Here is a 7,078-nt window from a genome sequence, read left to right on the forward strand (position 1 = left end):
GCAGCAGCACGTTAAAAGGAAAGACGAAGAAGAAAAAACCCCGATTAGTTCCAAATAAGCGTCTCTTAATCACCCTTATGAAGGCGTAATTTGCAAAACACTACGAGGAAGTAACATCTTTTTAATTTTGGGGGGAAAAAGTGCATTGATAAAAATGAGTAGCCCATTTTAATTAAAACTCATAAAGTGCGCACATCTGTTTGGGATTGTTCGGCGTGGCGGCGATTAGCGGGTCCCTGCACCTAGATAATGAGTCCCCGGTTGTCGTCGCGGGCATAATGGCCAGGCCCTTGTGAGAACGCTGCCGGCGCACTTTGTGGCGCGGGGCATATGCCCATTAGATCGCAGTGAGTCCAGCCCCAAGCGGAGGGGTGCGCTGGGGGGGCCGGAGTTAAACACAGGAAACAAGCGTTGAGTGTGTGCCAATAAAAATGATCACAGATCAGGGCTGCTGATGTCATAACCCTGGGGGTCGGGGGTCAGGGCGCTGAATGCGCCTGAAAGGGGCCGCCTGTCTGCGGCCGGGCCGGCGGCGGGCGAGGGGGCGCGGCGCGCACAAAGGCCCGCAGCGCCTCATTAGAGACGCGTTTGATGGGCTCCCGGCCCCCACGGGGGCCCCGGGCGATGTCAATGGGATAATTACGATGATCTAATGGCCGGCTCTTTTGCATGCAGGCCCGCCTGAATGGGCGCCTGGAGGCTGCATTGAGCCGGGCTGTGTAAACTGTAGGGTGCCTCGCCGACTTGGAGCCGCGGAGACTGGCGGCGGGTCAACTTGGACCACTTTGCATTCACGCTCTCAATAGGCCGAGCGGGAGGCGCGCTTTTCCGCGGCCGCCTTTCAGCCGAGAGTGACAGATTGCAGGTCAGGGGCTGGCGGGACCCGGGCCCTCGCCGGGCAGATGGACCGCGCGGCCACTCGGGGCGGGGGTGGCGGGGGGGGACCCCCGCCCCGCGCCCGCGCGCGTCCACGCGGAGCAGGTGCCCGCGCGCCGGGGTGGGAGCGGCGGCCGCGCAGCTCCCAGGGCGGGGGCGGGGGCGGGCGTGCTGGGAGGGGGGCGCGGGTGAGGCTCGCGGGGGTGGGGGCGGGGTGGTTTTCCATCCCCCACCCCCCCCCCTCCCGCCCCAAATGCTCTCTTAATTACGAGACTAATCATCCAACAAGTCCCACAGCCCAGCGCTTGGCCTCTCTCCCACACTTGTGCGTGTCCCCGTGAGCCGCCTTGGCTGGCACAGCAGACCCACCGTCCTTTGGAGGAGGGTCGGGGAGAGGGAAGGAGTGGGATAGTGGCAGTTTCGAAAGCATGCTCGCTCAGTGGCTTACGTCAAGCCACGTGACTGTGCGGGGAAGCCGACCACTTTCGACTCACGAGGCCGGCAAAGTTACGGGCTCGACCTGACGTTATCCGGCTTCCATCAGACCTGGCAGCAATCGTGTTCATTGGGAATTATTCTGCATACGTGAGAATCTGGACCTTTGCAGCCCCTGGGATTTATACACACGGCTTAATCTGGGTCTTTGCAGCACATAATAGGACTTAGTGACTATGGCTGGAATGAATGAGTGAGTGAATGAATGAATGAAGGGAATACAGACAGACCCTTGTGCAGAAAAAGTCCGCAGTTTCCTGTTTTGCCCTCCTCCTACCAGGGGGCCCCCCTCCTCTAGGCAAGCCGTTCTAACAGCCTGGCATGTTTCTTTTTCCTCCTTCCTCTTGCACTTAGAAAAAAAAAAAAAACACTTTCTAGAAAACTTAGACCGTCCTAACAAGGTAAAAAGAAAGTATTAATCCTCCTATCCTTATTCCAAACCTGTGTGTGTAAGTCTCTCTGTCAGACTGTATAGGTTACATCACGTAGCATGTGTCCCACACAGAGCCCTGCTTTTATATGAGAGGGATCATGGGCTACGGATTTTACAACTGGATTAAACCTACTGTCACTGGCATTTTTCCATATCTGTAAATATCAACGTTACATTCTCCTATGAAATGGCCGCCTACCCTCTGCAGGCTGGATTTGCCCAGATTTGTGTAAACAGTCCCCCCCCCCCATGGACATTTAGGTTGTTTCCACTTTAAAACAATATTGTTATGAACATATTTGCGCATTCTGTCTTGCACGCTCCTCCAATTATCTCCTTCAGATGAGTAATTATTTTTTCAAGGGTAAGGGATGTCATTTCTCTTATATATTCTGTATTTAGAGCTGCAATCGATTGGGGGCAATAATCTAGTCTTCATGACTTGCGAATATGCGTTAATTGCACCTGGCAGGGCCAGGCTCCGTCTCCATAGGAAACCTTTACCCGCGCGCGCGCTCTCTCTCTCCTCTTTTCCAACCCAGAAGCTGCCTTTTCCGTAGCAAAAATTTGGGGGAGGGGATCACTCCGGAAAGAGGGGTCTCTGATCTTACTTTATTTACTCTTTTCTTCACTCAGTGAAGCCCCTCCCCCCCCCCCTTTTTTATAGCCAACCATTAGCAAGGATTTCATCTCTGATGCCTTCCCTGGAGTCAGAACCCTTTCACAGTTGAGCCCAGCACCAGATTACCTGGAGGTCCCGAAGCCAGACTTGGACACAACACTCGGCACAGCAAATGACAGCAAATGACGTTGCCTAACTGATGAGATGGAATTGCCAAGTGTAATAAAACTCAGCTCCTGATTTGGATCTCGCGGCCACCCACGTGATGTCCGAGTTGCGTCTGGTCTGCAGGGTAAATTTATCATCAGACAGAGAACAAAAGTGGAATTAAGGGGCATTTAAGCGTTTTAAAATTCAGTTCACTTATAATAAAACAACATATGCACCCCGTAAGCATTTTTTCCAAACACAACAGTGAAAAGCTTCTCTCCTGCCCCATCTCCCCCCCCCGCCCCATTTTCTAGCTATCTCTCCCTAGAGGCAATGCTCTTACTACTTTCTGGGTCTCCTTCCATTGATATTCTGTGCATACACGGCCGGGTATATGCATCTCCCCCTTTGTACGGGAAGCTAACGTACGATACACCTTGTTCTAGTTTGTTCTTTTCACTAACAGTACCTGGATCCATAGTCCTTGTGTGAGCGAACCCGTGCAACCAATCCCCTGCTAATAGACACACAGGTTAGGCTCAGTTTTTTGTTACTACAGACAATATTCTTGTCACAGACGTAAACACAGATCTGTGCTTAAATTCCTAGCAATGGGGAAACGCCACACTAGAAGATATGTGCAAAGACTTGAGAGCTTCTGACACATTGCCCTACAAAAAACATCCTTCTAATTTGCACTCCCCCAAAATCAGGTCTGAGAGGGCCTGTATCCCCATGCCTTGGCCCACCTCGTCAATTTTTAAGATTTCTGTCAGTCAGATCTGTGAGAATGTCCGGATGATATTTTTGATGGCCAAATAGCCAGTGTGGCTTTGGATCAGGATCCAGTCTCAAAGGGAAGATGAAGTGTTGGGCTTCAATCCCCCACCGAGCCGGGAGTTAGAAATTCCAGGGAATGTTGGCCCCAAGGAATTTCTCCTCCTTGAGGGGAAAGGAGAGCTTGTCTGTGGGCTGTATTTACCCTGCATGAATGGGGGAGGGCCTGTGCCCTTGCTTGGGGTGCGGCCAGTCCTCTGGCTGGCGTCACCCTGCCGTGGACAGTCATTCAACCTTCCGGGCAAGTGCTCCCTGGATCCCCAGCAGCAGGAACACACGTGGCCGCGTTGGGAGGTCAAACCCGGGACAGGACCTGGACCAGGAATGATGCACCTGCTTAGGCATATTTGATCACAGAACATCCATATTCCCGCACATGGCCAGTCTGCCCCCAAAGCCACCTGGAAATCGACGTCCCCTCCCACCCCCACCGAGCCCAGCTACAGACAAGGCAGATTGTGCTGGAAGGGAACCAGACTGCTCGCCCTTTGATAAGCAAAGAGACCTGGGCGGGGCTCTTGCCTACCGGCGTAGGACTCTCCCTCAATTCCTATCTACCGGCAGCTTGTGAACCCATTGTAAAGGTCTGGTAGGAAGCATCCTCGTTCAGCTGAGATTTTAGCTCTTCAACCTGCTCCTAGGCCACGCCACCTTTTTATTCCTTCGAGGCCTCCCTGCATTTTGCTTCCTTTTAAATGCACGCGCGAGGAGGGGGGGCCTCCGGGCCCTTTGTGCCTCCCTTTCCCAAGTAGCGCTGTCCCCAGTTTTGCGTGCCCGGCCCATCCAGCAGCATTTTCTGTGAAAACGTGGCTTTCTCTTCGTTTCCTTCTCGGGAACGACAGCTCCTTTCACCCCAAGGAAAACGATCCTCAGCCACGGTTTTGGAGCGTGGCACGAATGTGGAATATTATTCGTAGGTGGAACTTGGTAGAGACATCCATGCAGGAAACAGATTTTCAAGCTTCCAGCAGCGGCCGGAGGGGGTTTCACTTGCTGTTTCAGAAAAATATCGTTAGTTCGTTACTTCCTTCGTGTTTCCTTGCTGGGTAAGGAGCTAGAAGGAAACAATCTGAAAGCAGCCACAGAGGGGGGAAAGGGTTCTGGCCGTTCAGGGCTGGATTTTTGCTTTATTTTTCTATCTCCTAACAGGAAACTCTGTGTTAGTTTGTGATGGAGTTCTTAGGTGTTTACATCGCCGCCCACTCCGGTGGGTTCGGGCTTCTCCAGGCATCTGCACATCAAAGAGTTAAATGTAAATAGCTGGTCTTTGCAGGAGTTTGGCTCCCGCTGTGAGTAGGTGGGGTTTGGAATCTGGGGTCCCACAGACCCCTTGCATTTTTGGTTGATTGTCTTTAATTACTTCTGAGGGCTGAGCGAGGCTCCTTGTGCCTCGGGGCACTCCTGACAGACAAGGAATGTTTCTTTTTCTTTTTTTTTTTTTTTAATGTGTATTTATGTTCGAGAGAGACGGAGACAGAATGAGAGTGGGGAAGGGGCAGAGAGAGAGGGAGACACAGAATCGGAAGCAGGCTCCGGGCTCCGAGCCGGCAGCACAGAGCCCGACGCGGGGCTCGAACTCACGGACCGTGAGATCATGGCCTGAGCCACAGTCGGCCGCTCAACAGACTGAGCCCCCCCAGGCGCCCCAACAAGGAATGTTTCTTAATGCCACTTATAAGGAGCACATCGTGAAGCATCAAATGGGGCGAAAATGGCAAGAATGACAAGTGTATCATTATACCCTTCATTTGAGTCGAAGGGGCAGTAAACGGGAAAACCAAGCACGCAGGGGGGTGGAGTTATTTGTTTTGATTGCCTGTTATCCAAAAAGGTATTTATATCCTGATTTTTTAAAAATTTTTTTAACGTTTATTTATTTTTGAGACAGAGCATGAACGGGGGAGGGGCAGAGAGAGGGAGACACAGAATCTGAAACAGGCTCCAGGCTCTGAGCCATCAGCCCAGAGCCCAACGCGGGGCTCGAACTCGCGGACCGCGAGATCGTGACCTGAGCTGAAGTCTTAACCGACTGAGCCACCCAGGCGCCCCTATATCCTGATTTTTACAGTATTTGCGGAAGCCCTAATTTCTCTGCTTCAAGGATTGGAGGACAAAGGTGGGAGTTGGGGGCTGGCAACGTGGTGCTGACCTGCCCTTGGGAAACCTAGTTAAAAACCAGTTTAGGATCTAAAAAAGAAAAAAGCGCTTGCGGAGTATTTTTTTAGAATTTCCTTTGGAGGGGGGAGAGCAAATATAGAGAAGATGTTCCCTGTTGACAGAATTAAGGTCATCAGATTTATCAAATAAAAATATAGGATGGCCAGCTCAATTTGACTTTGAGATAAACAAGAAAAATATATATATTATATTATAATAATTTATATTATATATATATAATATAAGTATTTATAATTTAAATTATTTGTATTTCTATTTATATAAATATTTATATTTAAATTATTTATAATTCAAAATATTTATAATACAAATATAAATATTAAATAATATATTTATAATATAAATATAAATATTAAATAATATTATATTTATAATATAAATATATATTAAATAATATTAATATTTATATTATAAATATAAATATTAAATAATATTATATTTATAATATAAATATATATATATATTTCGTATAAGTGTGTCCCATGCATATTTGGGACAAACTTACAATTAAACAAAAAAAAGGCATAGTCTATGCTTTACTAGCAGTTGGGACCCGGAACAAAGTCTCCATGCTCCTGTGATTGAGGCTAGTGCAGAAAGTTCAAAGAAATCTGTGGAACTTTCCCTTCATTTATTTAAAGGTATTCATCTGGCAGCAGTATCGATCACCGATGTGCACGGTCCTAAGATCCTAATAAGCCACGTCCTCGTAAGATTACATTTTTAAAAGGCAGTATTTCCATTTTAAGCACTTTGTATAGGCCAGCCATTGGATCCGATCCTGAGCAACAACACCCATTTCTTGAGTTTTTGATGAATCTCTACACTTCGCAATTAGCAAGTAATAAAAGTACAATTACGGTCTCCATTGCGCTTGTGAGGAAACTGAGGCCCAGAGACGGGGAGTAACTTTTTCCTGGTTGCACAGCTAGGAAGCGGCAGAACCGAGATTTGAACCCACAGGGAACTGCTTTCAAGGGTGCTTCAGCATCTTCCGCCTTCTCCCTCACAGACAAGAATACACAGTCGGAGCTTCCCGTGGCACACGGGAAACCATTTGAAAAAAGAAGCGATTTTGCTGGAAAAGTTGAGATCAGCTGACCGGCCAAATCAGTCAGAAGTCATTAGTTCTGTTTAAACCAGAGACGGTTTAAAGAACTGAAAAACCCAGCAACGACCTTTTGGCCATGAAGATTTCTCCCTGTCATTTGGCAATAAAAGAACTAGCCTGTGGCAAAATCAAAACGGCCTTTTACGTCACCACGTAATTGAACTGAAATGTTTGTTCATCACCCTTCACTCTCAGATCCGATTCCTCCTGTGGGTGCGGGAGTCAGAAAGCGTCCTCCACAAAGGGCCAGAGAGAAAAGATCTTCAGCTTTCTCAGCCCAACGTGGTCTCAGCGGCACCCATGCGACTTGCCCACTGTAGCAAGGACACAGCCACGGACCACACGTGGACCGATTGGGCGTGGTGGCGGTGTCCCA

At 49.0% G+C, this 7,078-nt stretch overlaps 1 long non-coding RNA gene across 1 annotated transcript; it reads left to right on the plus strand.

The window, feature by feature from the left end:
• Positions 1-536: 536 nt before the first annotated feature.
• LOC144615790 (uncharacterized) lies at positions 537-2,672 on the plus strand. The gene is made up of 2 exons (XR_013554406.1): positions 537-865; positions 2,472-2,672. It is a non-coding gene; the product is annotated as an uncharacterized LOC144615790 (long non-coding RNA).
• Positions 2,673-7,078: the final 4,406 nt, after the last annotated feature.

The sequence above is a fragment of the Panthera onca genome, chromosome A3, assembly GCF_046562875.1.
Source record: "Panthera onca isolate mPanOnc1 chromosome A3, mPanOnc1 haplotype 2, whole genome shotgun sequence".
NCBI lineage: Eukaryota > Metazoa > Chordata > Mammalia > Carnivora > Felidae > Panthera > Panthera onca.